This window comes from Natrix helvetica, assembly GCF_964273705.1.
Source record: "Natrix helvetica genome assembly, chromosome: 3".
Lineage (NCBI taxonomy): Eukaryota > Metazoa > Chordata > Lepidosauria > Squamata > Natricidae > Natrix > Natrix helvetica.
Window position 1 is genome coordinate 127,766,224 of NC_138549.1, and position 14,379 is coordinate 127,780,602.

A 14,379-nucleotide genomic window follows, 5' to 3' on the forward strand; every position below is an offset into this window, starting at 1 on the left:
GGGTGTTATTTGAGAACATGAACCCTTATTGTATATTTGGACTTCGAAAAAGCTTTTGACAGTCTTTTGCCAAAGACTTCTCGGTAAGCTTAGGAGTTGTGGGCTAAGAAAAAAGCTTCTCTTGAGTATAGCTGATTGGCAAGAACAGAAAATGGAGGCTAGGAATAAATAGACTAATAATAAATAAGACTTCCAGACGTGGGAGGATATTCCTGGTGATGGAGTTTTGTTCTATTTTCTTGTGTGACTAAAATGGATGCACTTGTTGCAGCAATTTTCTAGAACAGTAGTAGATAGGATGCAAGGGTAAGGCATAAAAAAAAATTCTCTCTCTCTAAAGAATTTAAATTTTTTAAAACTAAGAATAGAAAGTATTTAGGTTTTCTATCTGATAGGTTTCTCGATAATACATCTTTAATTTTAGTTTTGGTTCTGTGGGTATTCCATTTTGAATGCATAATCTTTAACATCTTATTTGGTGGAAACCTACAGTACTAACAAGGTTAACCTAGGTCTTTATATATGCAAGGGGACTCTACTGTTGCTTTGGGCCCTCCAATTCCTTAAATTGGTCCTAAGGCTCAGAAGAGCACGTTACTGTCAAACCTTGATTTACAGTGCCGGGGGCCCTCTCCCATCGCTAACAGACAAATGCATTGAATTTGAAAAGATTCTTCAAGAAGGCTATATATTCATTATGGTTATTTTAAAAGAAGAAAATGTATGTTTTTAATATTAGAGACCACTAGAAATGTTCCCTATCAGTCCCAATCTCAGAAGCAACCCAACCCACACGAAAGGGTTCAAGCTTTCAAATAGACATAGCACTTTTCTGATCTTGATGGTGTTATCTAGAAGATAGGACATCCTGTTGCTAAATGTGTGGTTTCCTTAGCTTTTTACAGTGATTGCTGACATGACTTCGACAAGAGACAAATGTGTAGATTATGCCTGCAAAGAATGCATTAATCATACATTATTATTTTGTTACTATAAAACATTTGAACATTTATTGAAACTAAGCATATTTAGCATATATAAGAAATAAATTTTAAAATGTGAAAGATGTATCCACGTTACTGACAGAAATTGTGCTAAATTAAAAGGATTAAAGAGAATAGAATAATAGAGTTGTGGGAGGGGGGACCTTGGAAGTCTTCTAGTCCAAACTGTTGCTCAAACAGAACCTTATATCATTCCAGACAAGAGGCAGTCCAGTCTCTTCTTAAAAGCCTCCAGTGACTGAGCACTCACAACTTCTAAAGGCAAGCCATTCCAGTGGTTAATTGTTTAATTGTTAGGAAATTTATTCTTACTTCTAGTTGCTTCTCTCCTTGATTAGTTTCCGTCAATTGTTTCTTGCCTTCTGGTGCTTTGAAAAACAGATTGACACTCTTTTCTTTGTCAGTTGAAGTTCCTCAAATATTGGAACACTGCTATCATGTTTCCCCTAGTCCTTTTTTTCACTAGACTAGAAATACACAATTCCTGCAACTGTTCTTCATATGTTTTAGCCTCCAGCCCACTAATCATTTTTGTTCCTCTTTTCTGCACTTATAATTATCCCCCATCAAGGTGACTAGTAAATATTAATTTAAACAGATAATGAAACTCATTGGCAGATGCAGGAGAAGCTTTGGACACTAGAAAAAAAAATCTGTTCTATACATGTTATATAATGCAAATTAATATAGGGAGCAAAAGCATCCTACATACATTTGTGTTTATTGTGCATGAATATATGCACAGCAATTTTCACTTCACTTTGCATAGTCAGAAAGTAGAGCTGGACTGCAAAAACTGAATGACCACTAAATGGGAACAGTGAAGTTTTTGTATCTCTTTCGTATCAGCTGTAGGTCATCTGAAGTTTTTCAAGTCTAATTTGGTAAACCAATTTTATTCCTTCACAGAAAAAAAAGACACATTTCTGTTCTCTGTATAAAACAGGTCCAACCAAAGACAATTTGCTGAAGTAGAGCAGCAAATAGCCTCTCATCCCACATTAAGGTCCCCAAAATTATTTTCCTCCTTTTGGCATGTCAGGCAGAAATTTCCAGCAAGATTTCTCACTATTCTTAATAAAAAATACAGTAATTACAAATTTAAAGCCTATTAATTTGCTACCTTTTTATGACATTCCAAACTTAGCGCTTGATGCATACCTAATAATAGTTACCATTTTGGTGGGCACATTAACAGGGACATGAAAGGAACCCCCAACTGGACATCTCCCAGGCAACGGTGGTGTCACCAGCTAATCCTTTCAACCCGGAAGAAACTTGGTACTTCTAACATGAGTATGATATGATGCGACCTATTAATAGAGCTGGCTCTGAGATGCACTGAGCTAACAATTTGTACTAATTTCAGCATTGACTATAGAAAGCTTCCTTCAGCAGTTACCAAGCTACCAGATACCAGGCTAGCAAGGAATACATCATCCTGATTCCTAGTACTTCATTGCCTACAGTTTTACCCCAAGTCTGTTGATTCAAACATATATTGTCCTGCAGCAGAGATGGAAAGTTTGTGTAGCATGTTAGCAAAGCAAAGCAATCTTGAAGGTTCAATTACTCTGGGTTCAGGCCTTGATATGGGACAAAGATTGCAACTGGTCCTCTTTTGGACAACCTATGGAATGACCTGGGTAGAGGTACTTGTCTTCCTGATTTTCCCAGTAATAATTGATCATGGTTTCTTTCTAGACCACCTTCTGTAAGACTGGGGGTACTGTTTTATATGATTATTTCATGAGCAGGTGCTTCCAGATGGTGATATATGTATAGTGTACTTGTGGCTCAGTTTTCTCACATTCTTTTTATACCTGTGTGAAATTATTGAGAGAGGTCATCTATTGGTTTGCAGTGATGTATTATCAGCATGCCTATGATATCCAGCTCTATGTCTTCACCTGAACCAAGAAGGAGATGTGATGGAAGTCTTGACCCGATGACCAGAATAGGATAAAATATGAATCCCAACCAGATGGAATTGTATTTCTATAGACACTTTCCAATTTCAGATTAGTTTCAGCCATCATTCTGGATGGGGATGCTTTCCTCATAAAAGAACAAAGGTGCAATCTGATAGTTCTCTTGGTCAGCTCATGAAAGCTGGAGCTAGGCTTTGGCATTTCCATGGGCCTCTAGGAAGATATGTACATGTATATTTTGAAAAATGGTTCATTCTGAATTTTCCACACACAATAAGAAGTTTGTTCAACATAGTTTGATGTCACAGGGCAGAATTCCCTGCATTCCCTGAACATCCCTTTAGAATGCTCAGGTAAGGCTGTGAAGAATGCATGCAAGCATCTTGGTAGCGGCTGCTGTACTATTACAAAATCAAGAGCAGAAGAAAGAATTGTCTTTGGACAGGTTGTTTTCTATGTCCACCCTGCAGATTATTTATTACTGCTTGTTGTTGACTTTGTGTTACATATATGCTTCTTTCATTGTTTCTTTAAAACTCAGCCTGAGAATAAAAGAAACAACAAATCCATAAATTTTCTTGCCCAAGTAGGATAATGTTCATTGTAGCAGAGACATCCAAGGAAGGAAAAGTGATTGCTACTATGTCACTGTTCATTCCCTCTTATTATTTATCTTGTTTTTCTTCACAAAACTGGGCACTCCAAAGACAAACAAACAAAAAATCTATAGCTAGTCCTCAACTTGTATCCATTCATTTTGTGGCCGTTTGAAGTTATAATGGCACTGAAAAAAATGACATACTATTTTTCACACTTCCGACCATTGCAAGGAAGTGTGGCTACATGATCAATATTTGGGCGCTTGACAATTGACTCACATTTATGATGGGTGCAGTGTCCTTGAGTTACGTGATTGCCTTTTGCAACCTTCTGACAAGGAAAGTCAGTGGGGAAGCCAGTTGTACTTAACAACCATGTTACTCACTTAACAACTCCCGTGATTTACTTACAAACTGTGACAAGAAAGGTCATACAATGGGGCAAATTTCACTTAATAACTGTCTGGCATAGCAGCTGAAATTTTGAACTCAATTATGGTCATAAGTCCAGGGCTACTTATATAGGTTTTTCCCATTGGCGGGCAAGAAATCAGACCAATTCTAAATAATGGTTCCTTTTCACAGGAAGTAATTCTGGACTATTCTTCATCTGTTCCCTCTAATCAATCATAAAACATGCACCACTTTTCCATCGTTCCCGGATCCAGCTGAATGTAACCTGAGTTGCCAGATCATTGCAATTTGTCCAGCATAAAGAAGAGATACATGATATTGTGATGCTTCCAAGTTTTACAGGGACAACAGGGGCAAGCAAATTAGATTCCCAGTCCTGGGAAGAGAAAAGATTAGCTGGCTAACAATCTGTCTTTATCTCCCATGATAGCAATAGCATTGTTTTCTATATCCACTACCTCCTGCTTCTCTAGCTGTGGCTGAACTGGAATTCTTTTCATGCACCAGACTGATTGGCTTAATAAATATGTTCTCACTGAAATCCAACAAAAACACTATTATATTCTAGAATAAGGATATGAAGGCTGAGTTCTAAAATAATTGTGGTTCATGCCAAAAGGCATACGGCCTTTAAGAGTCTAGAATCTGACTGAAGAAGTATAGGGCTCTGCTATTCCTGACATTTACTCTCTCTTCTTACAAACACATGTTTCTTCTTCTTTTTAAAAAAGATGTTGAGCTTAATAAAATATCTCCCAAGATGGCTCTTGGCCCAGCAGTGCACATAATGCAATGTAATTACACCCTATAATATTTATTTTAAAAAAAGGGAAAGCGGGAGGGGGGGAGAGAATCTCTTCTAGAACCAATGAACTCTAACTTCAAGTTAGGCTACTAGTCTACTCAACCCATAAAATCTTACATCTCACTCTAGGCCAGCACTTTTGACATTTGACATCTTTAAGGTACATGACTACCAGAATTCCCCAGTCAGCATCTTGAAACCCATAATTCTTAATATTGCCATGTTTGAAAAACACAGTTCTAGGCCAAAGAGTTACTTAGAATTGTGCAGGGTCACCTCCTTGATAAATGTTATACCCTCAAATCTGTTGCAACAAAATATGCTGGGAATAATCTGGTAGCCACATTGACTGGGAATTTGGGGAGTTGTCCCAACACATCTGGAAGTACTATGCAGAGGAAGGCTGTTTTGTAACATAGTCATTTTGAGTAATTTTACCTCATTGAGCAGTATGTATTCGATCTCCTTGAGGGTAGCTGAAATCAACCATTACAGTAATAAGTTTTCTTTTAAGATGCCTTCCTGAATTCAATTTCCCTATCTCTCTGCATATTTTTATTTCTGACTTTTTGCCATCAAGTAGCTGATGACTGATTAGCTGATGATAAGGCAGTCACTTTATATACAAGGCAGGATTTGGGAAGTGTCTTATGTATGTAGGTATTACTTTAAGAAATTAAAGTATCCAAGCACTTCAAACCTGTTATTATCTGCCAATGCAACAGCTCTTTGGAGCAGAATGAAAATGCCACCAAAGCCACAATAACAAAAACAAAAAAAGGATTGAAAATAAATGCTGATAATCACTGGACTGGTGTTCAGTTTCCCCAAAATGTGCAAGCAATCCTAAGCCTTAGCCTTTCTTGCCAATTTGTCAAAAGCATCTTGAGTTTATGTGTCCATTTATTAGACTGGATATTATTGCTACACTTCGCTATCTGCCTCCAGGACATGTAGGCTACTATCACTGTCAGTGTTGGAGGATGGGAGAAAAGGCTTGGAATGACTGAAAGGAAAGTGAAAGTGTTCAATGGTGATGCTCACTCCTCCCTTCTCTCCTGGCCCCAGCTGTTGCTATAGCGACCAGAACAAAGCCTTTTCTCTTCCCTCCTTTGGAATTGTTAATTGTTTTTGTTCTCCCCTCTGGGCCCCCTTTCTTTTTTTAATTGTCCAGTTGTTTCTTTCCTTATGGGTGTGCCCCTCCTCTGCTCTTTGCTCCCCCTTTCCTTTTAATTCTTACTTAGGAGAAATCAGTGGGGATAGTTTTTTTAAAAAGCCTGTTAAAAGGGACATTTTAACAATGTTCTCTTACAAAAAGGCCAAAGAATGAGTAGGAGAGTTAGAAGGATGAGATAAAGGGCTTTGATGGGCAATCTCACAACAAAGCAATCAGCCGCCTTTGACCTCCTGGGGCCAGTCTCCCATGGCTATGCCTCTGGCCTGGGCATTTTTTTAGGGAATCTCCACCACACACATTCTGACTGGGGCAGCTTCTCAAAGGTGAGAATAACATGGATCAAAGCCGTTTGGACAATGTCTCTGTGGCTTCTGGCCCAAAATGCCAGAATATTTTCATCCTGGAGAAAGCATTAAGCACACATGCCTCCTTGGTAATTTCTTTTACCTATTTTCCCTTTTTCCCTTTTTCTTTTACTTGATACTAAAGTTAGAAAGAAGTGAGAAATGACATAAAAAAGAACTTTTTCTCTGCATTGGAATATGCACAAGTATACACACATGAGCTTTGTAAATTATTTAGGCACCATTAATTATTGGTCAAAGCCTTCCAACCAAATTAAGAGAAAGGTGTGCAAATAATTCCAATTAAAGCTAATGACTTTAACTTACATATTTTTGCTACTCTATTCTGAACTACTAACGGTACTTTCAATTTCAATAATAACTGTATTTATCTGAGTTTGCATAATATGTGACTGAGTATTTAACCAAAATAAAAATCTTGAGGAAGGGATGGTTCTTAACATTCTATGCTACCTCTCAATACTGGAGCACATGCTTTAAATGCCAAAGCTCCCAGGTTCAATTCCCAATTATCTTTAGCTAAATGGTAAAATATCAAGCAAGTGATTGTGTGTCAAAGGACTGCCCCTCAGATTAACAATACTGGGCTAAAACAGTAAAAAGCTTCCAATGAAATTGATGTATGCCATCATTAGTTTGCCACAATTTTTCTCTACTGCAAAACTGGACTACAACAGCGGTTTTTAAAATATTGCCAAATCTGAACTGATTCAATCATATTTCACTTACACCACATTAATTCTACTGACATACCCTAAAAGAAGTGAAATCTCCTTTGATGTAAATTTCCCCTTGTGAATTTGTAGACCCATTTCATGTCATTTTCTGGAAAAACAGTACAGAAGTAGCTTGTCACTGCCTTCTTTCAGGATGGTTTTTACTTAAAAAACAAACAAACCCCTTCCTAACCTAGCCCATAGCCCTGGGTTTCCTGGTGGCTGTCTATTCAAGTTCCCACAAATACTGATGTGTTAGCTCAATTTTAAAAGAAGCTATAGAATTTAAAAGAAATCCTAAGATTTTTCTATACATCTATGGGCAGACTTCCCATTCCATGAAAATTCTCTATGACTCATAAACAGAAGAAATTTTGCTTTTTCGTGGCCTCCTCTTAAAATGGAGTATGAGGGACATGAGACTCCTATTGGCTGCTGAGGTTGGTTTTGTGTGGCCACATCTATCAGTGTAACACCTAAGATCAGGGGTGGGTTGCTACAGGTTCTCCTGTGTTGGGAAGAACCCGTAGCTAACATTATGGCCGGTTCGGAGAACCTCCAAATCCAACTCCTGGCTGGTCCTACAAACCCCTCCCCTCCCCTCCCCTCCCAGGAATCTCCACGTGGCCAGTTTTGGATGTGAGGTAAGTGCAGGGCCCACGCAAAGGCTTGCGGAGGGGAAAAAATGGGCCTCCCAGAAGTTCCAGAGTAGGACCAGAAATGGGCCCTACTCTGGGGTCTGGGGGAATCAGTTTTCATCCTCCCAGAGGCTTAAGGAAAGCCTCCGGAGCCTGAGGAAGGTGAAAACGCTGCCCCCCCCCGCCGTGGTGCAAGAGGCTGACGTGGCCATGTCCACCCAGCAGCCAGGCAGAGAACCCATTGCTGAAACTTTTAAAGCCCACCCCTCCCCAAGATTCCCTCATCCAATTTCATCCAAAGAAAAAAATCCACATCACTTTCTCACCCTTCCCTGTGCACATTCCTTTGCAGAAAAGGACTTCTCTGTTTCTCACAGTGAAAGAAACTATTGATGCATAATAGAAAAATAATTGTGAATTTTTGGCACTGCTAGTTAAAATATAGTGATTTTTAACCTTTTTTTTTTTTTGCTGTGAGAGAAAAGTAAGGAAATTATGGTAATCCATAGGTACACAAACAGCCTGGGTACTCATAGGAGATACATAGGAATCCTTGTAGTTTTCATAAACTCCATGCAGTCTGGTAGATAGCTTTAAATTCCGCCTTATTTTTTCATTTCTCTTTCCTGTTATGTTCATTAAATTTTAGAGTATGAATATACAAACAAGATACTTTTATATATACAATAATTAAATATTGATAAGTGCGACATTTATAAACTTAAATTTTATCATGCTCTTCCCATTTCTCTTTGAATTGAGAATTTATCTGTATTTGTTTCATCTAAAATCACAAATTAGGAAAGTGAGAAAGATTTAATACATCTTGATATTATATGTGAATTAAGCAGTGTTGCTGCTTTAATGGTTAATGAGAGTCAGAATATTGTTGGACTAAGACTATGAAAATATGAACAATTCTCAGCTCAGTCATGAAGTCCCCTGGGAATTGGGAAATAGCCCCACCCTCCAGCTTCTAGAGACAGGATGAGAGCTACATTTTAAAAAATTCCCCCCTATCTAGGACTAGTTATAGGAAAATTCAGCTGGTGGCTCCTATCCAGATCCAAAAACAGGCAGCTGGTCAGTTGATTACAACATGTATTTATATTGCATCAGAAAAATCCTCCTTAAAAGGAATATATACATATAGTTTAATCACATACATCTGGACTTAACTTACACCTCTCTACGTAACTTTTAATAGTTGCACATATGGAGCCATGCTTTATCCATCATGTTGATTTATCACAGCAAATGGACAGCTGTGTACTTCTGATTTTTTTCCCTATGATGGGAACCACTGCTAGTCTTTAGGAGGTTTTGGGTTGAGTGTTTCAGCATCCACTTGGAAACACAAGAATAGGAAAGTCCCCAGAACAGATCTGAAATTGCTTCTATAATTATTAGCTTTCTTAGAAATTTCTGAAGAAAAGCTCAACCATCTTACAAGTGAATTCTCCTGGACTGCATGCTTACTGATAGCATCATGTCCTATCACCTTAAAATTATAGTTTATTTTCCCATGGCAACAGCTGTGCTAAAAAGCTACCTGGAAATTCAAATCCCTCACTAGCAGACATTGGGAATAAGAGTGTTTTAAAGGATTTAGATAACATAATTGCTTGAGGAGAAACAATACAGAAAAGTGCCCTGAAATGAAAAATTAAAGAATAAAAAGCTGCTCAATCAAGTGAGTGGTTAGCCATATACTTTGCTATATTTATAACAATTTCTTCAAAAGATAAACATTCTTTAAATTAAGACCTATGCAGTTGGCCTTAGTTGTGGATAGAGGGCATGATACTATTTACAAGACTTTGAAAGAGAATTAAAGAATTAACATTATCTGAATTCTGGCATCTAGTTCTCAAGTAGGCTGGTCAATATGATGGGTCAGAACACTTTTTACATTCCTTGCTACAAATAACTTCTTCAATAAATGATTTGTACAGTATTTTTATTAAATTTATATGCAAATCAATGACTTTTCATTCAAAATACAGCATATTTGAAAATTATATCTTAAGGGCAAATCAGGAAATTATAATTTTGACAATGAATTCTAATAGAAATTCCTTCCCTGCTGCATCCATATTCTTGATGTATCCAGGTCAAAGGCTACAGAGGGTTCAGTCATTCTAAAGCAAGGGTGTCAAACTGGCGGCTTGCAGGATGGATGCGTCACATACAAGCCACACCCAACCCGGCTCTGCAAAGGCAAAAAAAATGTCATGATATATCACATGACGTGATTTAATAAATAATAATAAATTAATAAATTTGAATTTATTAGCCGCTCCCTTTCCAGATAGGACTCGGGGCGGCGTACAATAGAACATATAAAACATAAAACATATATACAAACACATAAACATACATATATACAAGGACATACATGCACGGAGGAGGTAACAAGTTACATCACATTAGACAGTTAAAAATCACCGTTAAAATACCCCAATTATAATAACACAATTTAAAATTTAAAATTTAAAAAATTTAAAAGGACTGTCAGGAGGAATAAGAAAAAATTTACGGTTGAGCCAGGCCAGATAATTGAAAGAGGTGGGTCTTCAGCTGTACACGGAAGGAGCGGAGATCGGAAATAATCCTGATGTCACGGGGGAGGTCATTCCACAGGGCTGGGCCCATCACAGAGAAGGCTCTGCTCCTGGGTGTCGCCCCCCGACATTTGAGTTTGACATCTGTGTTCTAGTGTTATATTCTAAACGTTTTCCCAATTTTTAAAAAAAATCAAGATCTATACTTTTAAAAAATTATTTCCATACAGAAAATAAAGAATAAAGCTGTAGATTAGATTCTTATTTTGAAGTCAGCCTAGAATAATGAGTTACACAGAATATGGTAGAAAGATTGATATGGTAATTTGAAATTTTAGTGACAAGTTGAAAACTGCTATTTAGATGGCAAATCATAATGTAGCTGAGGACTCACTTTACCTCTCCATCTTTTGTTGCAAAATCATTATACAACTGTACTCTATTGGAATCCCAAACTGGCAACTGAACATCATGGTAACAGAACCAAACAGCGTAGTGACACTATTTTATTTTTAAACTGTAAACACTTTCCCATTTTAACCATGAGAGAGCTGCTGCTATTAATATTAACCATATTAATAGCAGCAGCTTCATCAGTAATGACTTTTAAATGCAGAGTCCCAATTTCATGCCAGTTTCCTTTCCCCAAGAGATGGATAATTTATTGTGGACGTCCTCCAAATTTTACCAAAATTGGTAAGGATCTAGCAAAAGTTTGATTATTGACAAATAGATACTATACAGTTTTAGGAGTTAATTTCAGGAAGAGGGACCTATACTAGGCAGAATTGGCTAGTATAGGTCCCTATATACTTATTTTTGTATTGTGTTACAATTATGTAATTGTTTTATGATTGTTTGCTGTCCACTTGCCTGAAATCGGGGGCTATATAAAATAACTGACTAAAGCTGTTTGTGTTTCAGTTGCCTAAGACTGCTGTAATAATTTTTTTAAAAAACTTATGTTTCTTCCTACATTGGGATGGGCTCCATTCACAAAACTGCTTTAACTTGGACTCCTGATAAACACAACACATTTCTAGAAGATGATATTCCTTCAGAATTGCAGAAATAAAACACACAAAGTTGGGTGGAATGAAATCTGGAGAAATATCTGACTTCAGCTCTGTATCGTGTCCCCGGCTAAGTATAGACGTGTGAATCCAGCCACCATATCGTAATCCAGAAATCAAGGTTAGCTATGCACTGGCGCAATGTGTGAATTCAGCCACTCTTTCAAAGCTCAGAAGAGGAAGGTCCGGTAGGAAACAGGTCCAAAGCTAACATCTGGAACCGGGACCCTAAGCTACTACCTCTTTTGAGGCAAACGGCCAATGGAAGCGGGCTGCAGGCGGGCGAGCGAGCGAACGGGAGGGACAAGCGTGTTCCTTGGAAACGGCTTGGACGGCCGGCCGGAGGAGGGTCCTTCTCGTTTTCCCTCCCCTCCCCTGGAAGCCTGCAACGCCAGCCGCGTGCGATCGCACCGACTAAGCGTCCGCCTCTTGTATACAGAGAAAAAGAGGGAGGGAGGAAGGGAAAACCGGGTCTGGCCTGCCCCTGGGGCGGGGCGGATTGGAAGACAACAGCCCGAGCCCGACAGAAGAAGCAGCTCGCTGCCGGAGGAAGCCGCGCCGAGTCCCGCAAAGCAATTTAGTAAGTGCCGCCGGCCGGGTCTTTCCAAGCCTCTTGCTTAGGCAAACCGTAGCGGAGCGTCTCCCTTTGGGCTCTTGGTGTCTCCTTCCCGCTGTTCGCTAATTCTAACTCTGGGTGAAATTGACCTGCCTTCCGGGCTCAAGCTGAGGCCACTGGCGTGTTAATGGACGCCCCGTGAAATGCCCCAGCGACCTGAGGTGCCGCCGAGTAAACTTGTAGCTGGTGGGATGTTTTTTGTTTGGCAAGAGAGCGCAGACACGCGCGCCCCCCGGCTTGCTCTGTTGCGCGGATTTCGATTTTTATTTTCATTCCTTCTCAAGACACGTGAACTCTGCCGGTGGAGGAAAAGAGCTCTTCAACTGGAAATCGAATTTGGGGGAGGGTGTTTGGGTTAACAGCTCCTTCTCTCTCGGTTTGCAAACTCCATAGACGGATCTCTCTCTGTTCGCTGGCTATTTACTCTGTTTATGGATGTGTGTGCGTGTGTGTGTATGCGCGCACGCGCGTGCGCGCGAACCCGCATTTGTACTGTAAATGAACAACACACTAGTGAAGGGAATCATTGATTCCCTTCTTGCAGTCTACAGATCGCCGTCTATAAAAAATGCCCCACGATAATAAAAAAAAAGAGTCGGTTGATTAACCTCTTCTGTATATTGCCCAGCTCGCTCACTCCGCCCCGTTTTGCAATATTCTGATTTTATCGGGACGGCAGGAAAGCGGCTCCTGAGAAAGGTGTTTTGTGAATTCAAAAGTGGGGCTCCAGTTCAAAATAGGCATTTGCAAAAAGGGGTCCCGTTTGCTCCCGAGTATCTCCCAGAAGGTGAAGGGTCGTAATTGTGTCTTACTCGCTCACGCCCTAAATAAAATAAATGCACATTGTCCGGTTTTCTCCATCGTTCCCCGTGTTTTTTTCTTTTTAAATTTGCGCGACTTTCTGTATGAACAAGGAACTATATCAGTCTGCTTCTTGCCCAGACCTTCCTTTTTAGGCAGAGTTCTTAATCGAAGAGACGGAGGGGAGACTTTTAAAGGAGCTTCAGAACTACTTTCTCTTCTTCCCATTTCCTGTCCACCTCCTCCCCATCTTCTGACCAAAACAAAACGGCATATTTATAACTGACTAGGGGCACTGTCTCGCCAGCCAGTCTGTGGGGTTCTGTAATACAATGATTTCATAGTCAATGGGGGAGAGGCAGGGTGATGCGCTTGCAGTTGTAGGCACCAACAGAGGTCAGCAAGCATGTTATAAAATAAGCAGCCTGCCAAGAGGTTATTTCTCAGTTTATAAAGGGGAGAAGATCCAACTTTAACCTAAGTCTGGATTTTTTGGGTGGAAAAAAAGAAAAAGAAAAACTTGCTTTATTGAAGGAGGTGTCATGCCATACAAGATTGCACCAAGCAAATGTTTATTTGTAGGATCATCAAGCTCTTTCTAAATCACACAGAGTTTCGGCTCTTACATTTTGAAGACTGTTCAGTTTTGGCTCTTTCCCTTTACTCCACTTTAGTTTAGTTGCAGTATTATTTTAACCCAGTAATTTCAGGGTCTTTCATTTGAATGTATGGGATAGGAGTGTAAGAAACCTTATACATGACGTGCATTTCTAAGGGAGATGTAGGACACAAAACCATAAACATTTCATTGTTGTATGATAAATAAAAGCAATCCTGTTTTGTCTCTCTGTTCTACTTTTGGGTAATGTCAGATAGTATTTAGAATCAGTTTTACAATAAGTGAATAACATTTGTCCCCGAGCACTAATGCAGCCACAGTATTTTGGCTGAATTTACAGAAATTTTGATAATCATCTGTGTCCCAATTTTCTCTTCCCTTGTCTGCCTAAACGTGCAATGCAACAAAATCCCAGTTTATTCTGGCTGTGCCTTTGTTTATTATTTTAGAGCTAAGTGGCACGATGACTCATGTGAATGAATACAACCTGTAAGATGGAGGGGCATTCAAGTGTCCTAACCTGTGCTCTGTACAAGAGACAAACTGATGGACATGGTAACTATTGCTCCATTGCTCCAGGTTGGGTCTAATCTCTGGGGCAGCTGGGCATGTGTTGGAGTTTGTTCCATTTTGTTAGTGTACTCAGGTTGCAGTTTGTAGACTTGGATGGTCAATAATTGCAAAGTTCAAAGGATGAATACACACACTCATTGAAGACACAAACCTGTTATATGGAATAGTAAACTTTAAAGGGCATTTTCAACACAGCCTATTTTTGAAATATATACATATAAGATGAGATACATAGGAATTATGTACATGTCAAAGTCTTTTGGTATAAAATCCCTGGAAAAGCTGTTCATAGCTTGGGAGAACCTTCTGGAGTGGCATGAACCAGTGTGATGTAGTGGTTAAAATGTTGGATTAGGACCAGAATATCTAGCCTCAGCCATGGACATTTCTAGGTAACTCTGGGCAGTTTGTTCTCTCTCAGTTCAACCTACTTCTCAGGGTTCTTGTGAAGAATATTTGTACAACTTGAGTTCCTGTAAAAAAA

General features: G+C 39.2%; 1 protein-coding gene across 5 annotated transcripts in view; it reads left to right on the forward strand.

Moving 5' to 3' along the window:
- Window positions 1-11,742: 11,742 nt before the first annotated feature.
- Window positions 11,743-14,379, forward strand: part of SOX13 (SRY-box transcription factor 13) — a 70,676-nt gene continuing 68,039 nt past the window's right edge. For all 5 annotated transcript variants that reach the window (XM_081946969.1, XM_081946971.1, XM_081946970.1 and 2 more), the window contains exon 1: window positions 11,743-11,866. The gene's annotated coding sequence lies outside the window, so the exon portion shown is untranslated. The remainder of the gene's footprint in view (window positions 11,867-14,379) is intronic.